We start from the raw sequence: 11,278 nt of genomic DNA, 5'->3' as shown, positions 1-11,278 counted from the left end.
GAGACTTCTGCATGATGGTGATGGACAGTAATACTCTTATGGTTTTTTTTGTATAAACTTGTTTTATGCTGTCAGAGTTCAGTAAACTGCTCTCTGAGCTGCATGGAGCATGATGAAAAAGTACTGCTGCCTGACTATGTGCTTGATAAATGAGAAGCAGAATATATGTGAAAGAAGAAAAGTATTTTTCAAGAATATGAATTTTTGAAAGAGCTGCATTATAATGAACTTCAATAATTTTCAAAAGGTGTTGCTATTATAATGAAAAAGTATGAATAAGAGAATATGCCTTGCAGGGAAAGTGGAAAAAAGGCTTCTCCATTTATATGCTTCAAAACCAAAGATGCATTGCAGAGGATGAATTTTACCCTTCATTTTGCTTGTAGTAAAAATTAGCCTTTGAAGTTAGAAACAGCTTTAGATTTAAAGAAATAATACCCCTAAAAATGGAGTTGCACAGCAAAAGCTGTGATGATAAAACCGGTTTTGTTAATGTATGTTAAGCCAAATGTGGCTACCTATAAAGTGAGGTACTACTAAATATGAATAGGGTTGATAAAATAAGGCCCCTACAGATTTTTATTTCAACCATTTTCAAATTGCAGAAGAAATTTTAATCTGAATATTGAATGCAGTTATATAAATGATAGACGAATACCACAGAATTAGAATGACTAATGAAAAGAACAGTGTTTTCTTGCCTAAGATCTCTTAGCATCCCTAGGCTAACTATGTGATCATTAGTTAAAGCAGGGGTTCATTAAAATAACATGGACTCATCTGGTTTTAAAAACTAGCTCTTGGCCAGTAGGCGATGGTCCAAAACCAATAGGGTTGCAATGCAAACTTTGTGGAAATAGTACATAGCTTATTGCATAATGTGGTTGATGGAAAGGCTTCTGTTGGAACAAGTGCCCTATGAATTGGGCCAAATTTTTCAATTTAAAGTCATTTGTAGCAATGTCTGTTCATACTATAGCCATTTGAACTATGTGTGTGACTATTTGGGAGGCAGCACAGGACTGAATCTTGGTGCTGATGTAGCTCTTAGCTGCAATTATATTCCATAATTCTTGTATTCTCCTATTCAAAAAAAATTTAATCTCAAAGTGGACGATGCTCTTCGGTCATGTAAAGAAAATCCTTGCTTGTAAGCCCATGAATTTGAAGCATAATTTGTTTTTTTTTTTCAAGTAGAACTTTTGCTTTCAGGTTATTTCTGGAAAATCCATACTGCTAATTATGTAAATTATAAGAAATGAAAAAAGAGAACAAAAGTGCCAGGCAACTTATTTTAATGTTTCCTCACATGGGAAGTAAAATGTGCTCATTCTTGTTATCTATAGTGTGTGCCTGTGTTGTTCTGCTGCTGCTTTTGTTACCAGTAAACCAGATCACTTGAACTTGTCATTTCTTGCCCTCTCTGTGCAGTCAGATTGCCCGACTATCAGCCAAATGTGGGAACTGGGAAGTTTTCTCAATAGCAGGGTGAGTTTGTGCCCATTGGGAAGACTCTCTTTGCAGGTTCCTTCCTGGGAAACACAAAAGTTCTTGCTGAATGAAAACGTGGGGTGTGTGTTTGCTCTAATTTTTATGGTTCTGTGTAGGCAAGTCACTGTTGTTTTAGGTCAGTTCTGCACAATCGCTCTAAGTCCTTTTAGCTGCACCTCTTACCTATTAAGGCGATAAGAATTTCTCCTTGAGTTAAGCGAGGCTGGATTTCTGATCTGTCTACAGACCAGAAAGAAGAGAATGGAAGAAGAAGCGGTGCTCAAGTGAATGAACAACTTTCAAGCTGACTCACTGCTGCACGTATAGTATACGCTGCGCGGATGAGTCACCACTTACTGTAAATCTTTCTTTATGGTGCTTGGTGGATGTGTAGCCGCACCAGAGAGCTGCCTTTGTAGACTGGGAATTCAGGTGAATGTTATTTCCACAGAATTCGCACTTTAAACAACAACAAAAACACAAAACCTGAAGACATGTAAATTGCTGAGCTAAAGGCAAAAGGAATCTTTTAGTTATCTCATGGTGTTACTATCTTTCTTAATCTGTGAAGCTAGTAGAAAAGCGAATAAATTATGCAACTTTTTTTTTTTTAAAGGAACCTGTGCTTACATGTTAGTAATGCTAAGCAGTGTTCTGCTCTCTTCTCTGCAGGTTGGTTTGATTTATTTATTTATGCTTTTTTTTTCATTATTTCCATTTCATTTTTTTGCTTTTCAAGATGCATTGGCGTAAAGCACCGATTTTCATTATGGTAAAAGAATAACAATTACCGGGAGGGATATTTATCTATTAAAAACTCTATTTTCATTTGCCAAGCAAAAACCTTAAAGGAAAATTACCCTCCAGGTTGAATTTTCTCATAGAAGTTCTCAAGTTCTCAGAGTTCTCAAATTATTTACTGGCATAATAGGCATGCGTAGCACTTAAAACAGAGATCATATTTAAGAAGTTACTTTGCAGAGAGAGGAAAGGTAGGATTTGTAAAGACTCACTGCAGCCTTTTCTCAGGTATCCAAATAAATTAACTCTGTATTTTGTGCTTTCTATCTTTTCTGTCAGTGGATTCTTTTCTATTTGATGGAAGTTTATTTCTTTTTTTAATTCTTAGATACTTTCCTCTCTGATCTTAACCTGTTTCAGTTGACTCTTTTTTATGTGTCCTGGGAGAACTGTTAATTTCAGGCGCGATTGTACCCAAATTCCTTTGGAGCTGTTACAGCAAGATTCTTTTTTGATAGTTTATTTAAAATTACTTCCTCCCAAAAGAGAAAAAAACCCCTGAACATCTCGGTGCAGAGTGAGAACGAGACGGCGCTGGCACCACTGGGTGGGTCTCCGCTGAGGCTACGTGTCTCTACAAGCGGTTTGGCTCCATGTTCGCAGGATAATCTGATCCGTAGTAGCACTCGAGTCCTCTGAAGAGCAGGAATGAAGGTTGAGGATTATTAAATTTTGGATTATCGCACACCATTTATTTGAAATGGAGGCCAAGCAGTTTACATATCTCTGTATCTTGGATCTGAAAAAAAGATTCTTTTCCCCTCCCCTAGCCTTTGTATGGAAATGACATCACGGCTTATGTCAGCCAGGCTAAAATCAGAACTATTTCTCCTCCCTGCTGGATTTTTAACAGAGTATTAACTTTGTGCTGTGATTCTTTCGTTACTGATTCTGACACATTGATAACTGCATTTTAAATCCAGTTATGGCCTTCTGAGTTTTGCAGCGTGAAATGTGAGGAATATATTTCTGCCTAAAGCCTTTTGAAATCAATGGGAATGTAATTTAATTCATTTCTACGTCAGAGCTCCCAGATGTAGAGCATATATGATACAGATACTGAGTTGTCTTTTTGGAGATTTGTTGGCCAGGTGGTGTGACCTTGAGCTTACTCTGTTGTTGCATGGGTAAGAAATTCCTCTATGAGGCTGGAGAAGTTTTTGAACTAAAGCTAATACTCCTAGATTTTGTCTGTGTGTGCGATATGCAAAGCCAAGTTCTGTAAGGAGGAGTTAGGTCTGCTGCATCTCCACAAGAAAACAGGAATGTCTTCAGGTTTCTCTTCTGGGATGCAGGCTATGGCTGCAGCTGTGACACATGTGAGATGGAGACATGGGGGTTTCTGTGGGAGCTTGAGGAGCTGCAAGGAGGGGAACAGATCAAATTGAAGTAGACATTTTAAGAAGTTGATTGATGCCTCTTTTATTCAAAAAAATTTTTTTAAATAAACCACTTTCCAGAAGGAAATAAATATGTTAAGAAAAGGGGGAAGTATGCTGTTAATTTGATGCACTCCCATGTAGCAGGCTCGGTGCTAGGGAGATGATAGCACCAAGTGCCTGCAGAGACCCAGCAAGCGAACAGCGCTCACGTTGGCTCTCAGGGGGCTAAATGCCTGCTCTGGTGTCCCACGTGCAGAGGGTTTTTACCTGAACTCTTTGGGGAGTTCAAAAGTAGTAAGGGGGAGACTGATCCCAGTTACTTAAATACAGTGAAAATAAAACACCCAGGACTATAGTGGGCATGGAGAGATTTCCTATCTTCTTCTGGGTTTTGTCAGCTGTGTTCCACTGTGGGAGGATGAGGAAGAGAAGGAGGAGGCCTTCAGATCTTGCTCAGCACAAAGGGTTGTGTGAACAGTTTTGGATCAGGCTCTTGGTATACAAAGATTGTGGATATCCATTCACATGCTTTGCATTTTTGGATGTCTTTTCTTGCCTTGCTTTTCTTCTGGAATAGTCACCTAGAAATATCTGTGAGAGCAGAAATGAGAGATGCGCGTGAGAGAGGAGTGGGGTACACTGTGGGGTACCAGAACCTGGCACTGCCCTGGCAGAAACATAAGCCACGTGCTGGCCACAGCGAGGACGTTTGTGTGAGTGGGAAGTGAGCACGCATACTGTGGGTTGCCCTGCTAGAAAAATCTGGTAACATTAATTGTCTCTTACAGAGTTTGAAAGGAACACTTCACTGCTTCAGTTGTTTGTACAGCCATATGCTATTCCTTGTTTCTTACATATGTTCTACTTGTTATCAGTAGCAGGTGCTTGCTGGTTGAGGTAGAGCAGTGTTTAAAAATCAGACTTCTAATTGAGGGGAAGGAAAAAAAAAAGCATGAATTTAGTGCCAGCAAAAAGGTGCTGGCACTAAATTCACGTTTGTCTAAAGTTCATGTTTGTCACAGAACAGCAACACAGTTGATGGCGGTGCAGGTTCAGCTGCAGCAGTGGGACTTTTGAGGAGGAGTGGGTAGTTCTGGTTTGGGGTCTGTGCCTGGTTTGGGACAGAGCAATATTGGACACGCGCTCACCGCTCTTGGTGACCGCGGGGACGACGCCTGGACACGTGCGATGAGATCTCTTGTGTTCTGGTGTCTGCCGCTGCTTGACCCGCTCTGCTCTGTACGTGTAGGCGAGCGGCCTGGTGCCTTTCGGTCCTGTTGCCGTTGCAGGGTGTGTGCTTGTGTAGTAGATCGCCCCTGGTTGCCACCATGGTTGTGACTTCTGATCTTGCTTCTTGTTCGCCATCTGAAAAAACAGCCACGGAGACTTGTGGAGAGGCTGGTTAGTTGTTGCACGGTGGTAAGGATGCAGCTGTGTCCCCTGAAAATCGTATTTGGTGGCCCGAGTCCTCCAATATCCCTGAGATTTTTGTCACACTGTCTTCATGTCTCCATAAATAGCTCTCTTAATAGACATTCCCTCTGAAAATCTGTTTGAACTTTTACCCAGGTGTAACAGATTTCTAGCAGATAATTCAGCGATGAAGGATTTTATGTTTCAGTTTGTTGAGGAAGACATAGTGCCCTGAAGAATTTTCTTTTTTTTTCTTTTTTTTTTTTTTTTTTTTTTTTGCATTTTTGGTTAAGAACCAGAGCATATATGGAAATGGCAGACGTTGTTGTATTTTAGAATTTTTTTTTATTGTCCTTGTTTCTAAAATTAAGCACCCAGGAGTTCACAGGATCCTGCAGAGAATTGAAATGATACTGTATAGTCATGTGCTCAAGGAATCTTTTTAATCCAGTCACATATTAATAAGGATAAGAATTCACATTTAAAAATATGTCTAGGTGTTGCAGCAAGGAATGATGGATCAAAAGGAATGAAAACATAATACTGCTAAATATCTACTATAATAGTAAGTGAAATGTCTAGGTTTTGCTGCCTTTATTCTGTTGGACTTCCTTTTTCTTTGTCTTGTTGTCCTCTTGTTCTTCCCTATGTAAGAAAAGAGCTTGTGGTAGCAGCCATTCTGCTTATCCTTAGAAATATGTTGGTAATGGAAAATTGGATCCCATGACTAAAGTCTTCCTTCTCTCTGTTAGAAAAATAGGAGTGTCTGTCGTGTGTAGGTGGATTAGAAATCCCTTGCACTTGCATCCATTTGCACAAGTAGTGGACTTGTTATTCTGAGGGTGCAGTGTGTTTCTGAATTCAGTGGTAGAAGGAGTAGTGATCTTGCAGCTTGACCACAAGTGTTTGGGGTGCTACTCGCACGGGCACAGTTGGTTACCGAAATTGGGTCAGCAGAGCAGTTTGCTGATGAGCTGTCTGACACAGGAGCATGGGGGCTCGAGGGCCTGCTAACCATAGTATGTTATGTTAGCTCTTGCCGTTTCTACTGGCTAAAAACCATGACAAATGTACTGAATGATTTTACATTTTAGTCTTTTGAGCGTAGGCCTTAAACTGCTTCAGGGCTTCTTCCTTTTTGAGATAATTTTGGTGGCATGTTCCATACCATTCTGGAGCAAAATTATTCAAGTCAGACACTAAAGCTTATGCTTTGTAGCTAAAAAAAGATACACAGCAGGTGACATACCTGTGTTTGATATTTCTGTAGTTACATCTGACAGTAAATCTTTTAATATATGTTATGTAAAATATATACATATACCCTGCAGATATGAAGAACAATGAGCATACACACATGTGCATTACACTGCAATAGCTTTCCCCTTTTTCTTTGTGTGTTATTGTTGTCCCTCTCGCAAATTGTGAACCTGTAATTTTTCATGTGCTGTTCTTTGGCCCTTTCTGCCAGAGAGGCTCAATCTATCATGTTAAAAAAATCAATAAAAAGTCTAGAGGTTTATTTATAAAGTAGAGTATGGAGACACAGTGCAAAAAATCCATTAAAATGGCAGTTTAGCACTAGCTATATCTCTTTAGGACTAAACTCATGATATTTTAAACTTAAACTATTAAAATTGTTGCGAGAGTGCTTTTAAAATACCACAAATCACAGCAAAGCTTTCCAGTTCAAACTTGCCTTTATATAGTGCACTAGAATTCAGCTTCTCTGTGCTTTGGGAATGTCTGGTGCTGGCCTCAAACACCATTTTAGCATCCATTTCAGAGCTTTGTTAGGGTTAATAATCGTACAGCTTTTTGCTCAAATGACAGTACAGGGATGTAACAAGTCAGAATTTATTTTCTTTCAGAAGTGTTAAATGTGTGTATGTCTGTGCATTTGCAGCTCTGTGTAAATTAATTGTTTCTGAGAAGTGTATCAGCTTCTAATGTAATTCATCAGAATTGCTTGGCTTGGCACACAGTACTTTGTTAGAGAAACTTACTGTTTTTTTTTTTTTTATTTCATAGCAGTTCTCACCAGTGATATGATGGTTGTCTACTTCATGTTTCCTATTGCAAAGAAATAAATGGGTCTTGTGCCCATAAATGTGATGCTGAAGAGTTTATGGGATAGTTTATGGGATTGTATCAGGATTAAACCTCTCACATATTAGAAGCAGTGTACCTGAGTATATCCTCCACCCTCCCCGAGGCTGATCTTGAAACTACTGAGTTTTAAATGTACATGAGTTTGTGTTGTGGCCTTTTTTTTATTTTCTTGGAGCGAGGAGAATTGTATCTAATGAAAATACTTGTTGTTCAATTCAAACAAAAACAAAACACTCCCCCCGCAAAAAAATCCAACTGAGTAAACAGATCTTTGAGGTATAAGTATGTGCCCAGTCATATGGCTGCATACAACTGAATTGCCCAATCCATCATTTCTGCATTATTCATTCATCATTTTTTTTTTCTTTTCATAGCAATTCCCAATCTAGTGCTACCTCACAAGTCTTTGCTTATGTACATTTTCTCTTTCCTATCTGTACTGAGTTGAAGCTAAGTATGGTCCCAGACAATGCAGAAAACCAAAAATATTAACATGGCTCTTTTGCTGTTGAGTAGTATAAGGATTTTAATCTGGGTAATTACCATACGGTGGGCAACTGTGGAAAATTCATGCTGGTATTTGGGAAATGGAGACTTCAAAGGAAGACCATTAAAGCTCGAGAAACATAAATATTTTTCTGCCCTTTTTTAAATGAGGGAAGCTAAAAATCTCTTCCATAAGGTGCTTCTTCATTTGAAAAGGAGAGTTTGGCTGTGTTGGAGTGTAATTTGGAGATAGGAGATGATAGGAGAACACAAGAGAAAGCAACACAACCGAGTATCGGGCGGAGACTTCCCAGTGCAGTCACTGGGCCAGAGTGCTGCAGGACTCTGCAATGACCCAGGATAATCTGGGAAGGATTATGTTCTGGAAGGGAAATCGAGGTCTCCTCTCCTCTGGGAATCCTGCAGCACATTTTTTTTTTACCTTCAAGACTTCCTTAGAAGTCCTTCCCCTGGCTACTCTTCCAGCAGGTCGGTTGGCAGAGTAGCCATCTGCTAAGCCATTAACACACCGTGTTTCAGAGCATGAATTTCTCTTTCACCTCCTCTCCCTCTGCCTCTGCCTCTCCCTCTCCTCTTTTTCTTGTGTGTGGACATGTTTTTGTCCTAGCAGTAGGATTTCTTGTGCGATTTATTCACAGTTTCATGGACTGCTTTTGGCCATTAGTGCTTCACGTGAGTGATATGAGGAGTGAGGAAGATAGTTTTTATAAAACATTTGCCCTGGCGTGGCCTGCAGGGCCTGTGCAGGAGAGTGTGCGGTGTGCGGGTGCTGCAGCCCCGGCTGAGGAGCGGGTCCTCCTGCCGGATCCGCCACTCCTGCGCTCCGCTCCTCTTCCTTCAGCAGCCAGGGCCCAGGGCTGTGCTGCTGGGACGCCCCTTTGCTCTCTGTGCCTGCAGTTGTGGGCTCTCTTTTCTGTCCCCTCATCCCTGGCAGGACATGTGGGACATATCGAATATAGAGAATCTGGGCAGCTTGTTCTTTTTCAGGCCCTGGCAGGAATTACTGCCCCAGAACTACATTTGTGTGGGGAAGCTGGGCAGGCCTGGCAGGGTGTGAGGGAAGGCAAAAGGCCCTGTGCGGGAAAGGGTGCTGCTCGTTTCCTTGCCTGCAGTCCTGATCGTCTGCAGGTGGTTCTGGTGGAGCACGGGTCACCTGTGGTGACCACACCACACCCGTGGTGTGAACGCTATGCAGAGCAGCCTGGCGAGGTGCACGGCCTGTCATTGCGAGGAGCCACCTCCTCGCTTTGGCAGTCACGAAAGTCATTTGGATTAGGTTTGAGCAGCTCTGGCTTAGCTCTGATGAGAGCCAAAAGGAACGCTTCAGGTTCACCTGTTGGGGAGCTAGTGATGGCTTTAGCTTCTGAAATTCCTTCAGGAACAGTGTGGCCTTCTGCTTGCTGCCCACAGGACTATCCACGTCACCCTTCACTAGTAATAGTATTGCAGGCAGATGACAAATCTGTGGTGTGTGGAAGGAAGCTTCTCTGTGGCAACTATGTTTGACAACTGCTGTTTGTGCATCTTGCACTTTATCTGTTTTATTTTGGCCCTGTACTTGGGCAGAGGCAGCAAGCGAGTTTTTATCCTCCCTTAGCCATTGCTGTGCTGTCCAGCTGCTCAATCCTTGTCACTTCCTTCCCAAGGTTCTACAGATTCCCCACAAGCAGGGACAAGGTGATGAATGAGGTGTACAGATTCTTTCAGTGGTGTCGGTTTCTCTGGCTCAAACACTGAAGTCCGCTGATTTTTTTTTTTTTCTCCCCTCCCTTCCTTTCAGATTTGATATCAAAAGAAGATACCTCAAAGACAGGACTTTGTAACTTGATTTCTATTTCATTACATAGTCTTCCTTCCTAGGGTGGGGACATCATCTGCCACCTAAAGAAGTTGAGTGTTCCACCTAGCAATTTCTCTTACTACAGAAATTTGGGACACAGTGATTCACTGGATCTCTACATGGTGATTCACTGGATCTCTTCTGCTTTCTTTATGTGAAAAACGGTGTGGTGGTGAGGTGGTTGTGAGGTGGGAGTTGTGAGGCTTTCATTTTGTTTTGTCTTTTTGGAGTGTGTTTGTGGCTTTCCAAAGGAAGTTGTGTGTTCCAGATGTTCTATTCTGTGTTTGTTTTTTTTTTTTTTTTTAAGGGTCGTTATGTTCTATGGACCTTCCTGAACTATACAGCTATCACACAGCAGCTGGTGACTGGAAAGGTCCAACCATGCCATGGTCTGAGCCCTTCTAGATCTGTATTTTTATTTTTGTGACAGAGACTCTGCAAGACATTTGACAAAATTGCTGTTTAACCAAACTAATGGAGCTCTGTTTCTGATGTCAGGGAGTTTCCCCACTGAATCTGCTGGTTTTGCCACTTTTCCCGGGTGTTCTACCTTACCAGCACTGCCTCTCTGCTGCTTCTAGGGCTAAGTTTGCACGAGCAAGACTGGACTCTCTAGTCTTAGTCTCAGTCTCTCTCTCTCTCTTTTTGTCTGAAGAGAGGAAGTGGTAGATGCCAATCTTTCTCTCTCTCACATCCTTCCAGGCACGTCTTGCTGGTGGCCACCCAAACTGTCCCCTTGAGATGCTATTCCACAGTGACTAATTTCCTGGCTTTTAGTTTGCCAGTGTAGTCATCAAAGCCTGCACAGATCAGCTGATGCCAGTTCCATTCTGCTTTGTGCAAGAAAACTTAGAAAGCGAGTTCTGGGAAGAGGCACTGGAGATGTGTTTTGTGATATGAAGACAGGGAGGGAGGGAGGAAATCCATTCCTGTGGAATGGGTGCTCCTTTTCTTTTAAACTCACTCAGCCTGGGAATCTAATAGTTTGGGATTGCTTCCATACCTATTTGTTCAGCTTTATAAAGTTTTTGAGCTACTTTTGTATGTGCAGATGGAAAATTCTGGTATTGCTTCATATGCGTAGTCAAGGTCTAGAGGCCTGTGGCCTAAAACAAAACCAATTCTTTGGCCTTGAATAGGTCTCAGAAGGCAGGGAAAAATGAATATTCAGGTCTTTAATAATTTAATGGGTGTATCTTGATTTCAAAATGAAGACTGAGTGCACTGGGAATAGCAGATGCAGTCTTTGCCAGGTATGACCACTAGCCGAGACTGTTAAAAATATGTGCTTTTAATTATAATTCCATAAATCCTCTCTGTCTGATTGGTGAGATGATCCACCTACATAATAAATATTGCTGTATCTTTCTGTTTGTAATACAAACCTCTGTATTAGTAGTGTTTTGTGGATGCTATCCTTTATGTGACTGTGTATCTTAGGCATAACTCGGTCTTGAAGAAATACTTTAACCAACAGACATAGGCACTAACACATCAATTTAGCTATTTCTTACACATTGTTTTCCCAGCCATAAAAATACTTGTGTTAAGAAAATATTAATTATCAGCAAGTTAATACTATTCCAGGAAGGTGATTTTTTTTTTTTTTTTTTTTTTTTTGTCCTTGTTGTTGTTTTTGTTCCTTTTTGTTTTTTTTTTGTTTGTATACTTGTTGATGGAATATATTTTTTGAAGGCCAATGTTAGTGATTTGGTAACGTAGTGTCAGGTGT

This window comes from Nothoprocta perdicaria, unplaced genomic scaffold (assembly GCF_003342845.1).
Source record: "Nothoprocta perdicaria isolate Ctin4 unplaced genomic scaffold, notPer1 scaffold_43, whole genome shotgun sequence".
Classification (NCBI taxonomy): domain Eukaryota; kingdom Metazoa; phylum Chordata; class Aves; order Tinamiformes; family Tinamidae; genus Nothoprocta; species Nothoprocta perdicaria.
Note: the sequence above shows the minus strand (reverse complement) of the source record.